The 1,059-nt window shown below is 50.0% G+C and overlaps 1 protein-coding gene across 24 annotated transcripts in view; it reads left to right on the top strand.

Moving 5' to 3' along the window:
- The window catches only part of CACNA1G (calcium voltage-gated channel subunit alpha1 G), a 102,175-nt gene that overhangs the window by 54,055 nt on the left and 47,061 nt on the right, over positions 1–1,059 (top strand). The window lies entirely within an intron of this gene.

Genomic DNA, 1,059 nt, shown 5'->3' with positions numbered 1-1,059 from the left:
ATGCAATATCCTCAGTCTCACCTCTGTGCTATTGCTGTTTTATCTCCAGCTGCACAAGCAGGTCCCTATCCCCTCCCTCCTGCCCAGTGCCTGCCCCCCTACAGCAGCCTTTTGTGTGGCAGTCAGCTAACAACGGAGATGTTTCCTATCGCATCTCATGCAATCACACTACAGGTCTAGGACCTAATTAATTATGGATCCGGTATGGAAACAAGCTACTGTGTGGTTCCTGAGTCACTTCCAGTAAATCATGATCTGGCAAGCGAGAGAGTTGCCAAGGTGTTTTGTCTTGTTTAAATTGCATCTCATTTTGAGCGAGAGATCTGCATCTCTTATGGGACTGCTCTGTAGGGAGAGGCAGAAATAAATCCAGAATTGTTAAAAGCAGGGCTGGGGCCAATTGTATGTGCTCATACGTACGTGCACACGCATCATCGTTCCTACAGCCTCTGCCTTCTGCTGTCCATTTCTCAGTGCAGGGAATCAAAAGCTGTCAAGGGATTAGGAAAAAGTGTAATTTATTTAATAATCATCACTAAAAAGAAAGGTTTCTGCTAACTATAGATAGGGAACCAGTCCATGGGCTCATCTGTAATCACTGGCTGCTCTTGCTGAGTGGAGGCACTGAGGAGGGCACGGTCTGATGGATAGTGCAGGGGACTGGGAAATGAGGCTGTTGGGCTTTGTGCCAGGTTTAGCCCGTGGCTTTGGGCAACAGAATCGACCTTTTGGGGGCAGGTCTCAGCTGGCATAACCCCCCAGAGCTTTGCTGGCTTCGCTGGAGCTGTGATAACTCATGCCTGCTGCACTTCAGCATCCCACGGGTCCTCCTGCCTCACAGCTCTGTCACTCTAATATTGACTTAATTTCTGGGAGAAGTGGGAGCTCAGTGATATTTACACGATGCAGTGATGTCTGCAGGTGAGGGGCAGGTAGAGATTTGTCAAGCACGTGTCAAGGAGGGCACATCTCCCTGTTTCCGCTCTGCGGGGGGAGGGTGGTTTGGGGGAAATGAGGAAGGATTTGGAGGCAAGTGGGAGGGTTTGTGGGGCAGGTGCC

This window comes from Corvus brachyrhynchos, unplaced genomic scaffold (assembly GCF_000691975.1).
Source record: "Corvus brachyrhynchos isolate BGI_N302 unplaced genomic scaffold, ASM69197v1 scaffold522, whole genome shotgun sequence".
NCBI lineage: Eukaryota > Metazoa > Chordata > Aves > Passeriformes > Corvidae > Corvus > Corvus brachyrhynchos.
Note: the sequence above shows the minus strand (reverse complement) of the source record. Positions and strands in the feature narration are given on the sequence as shown.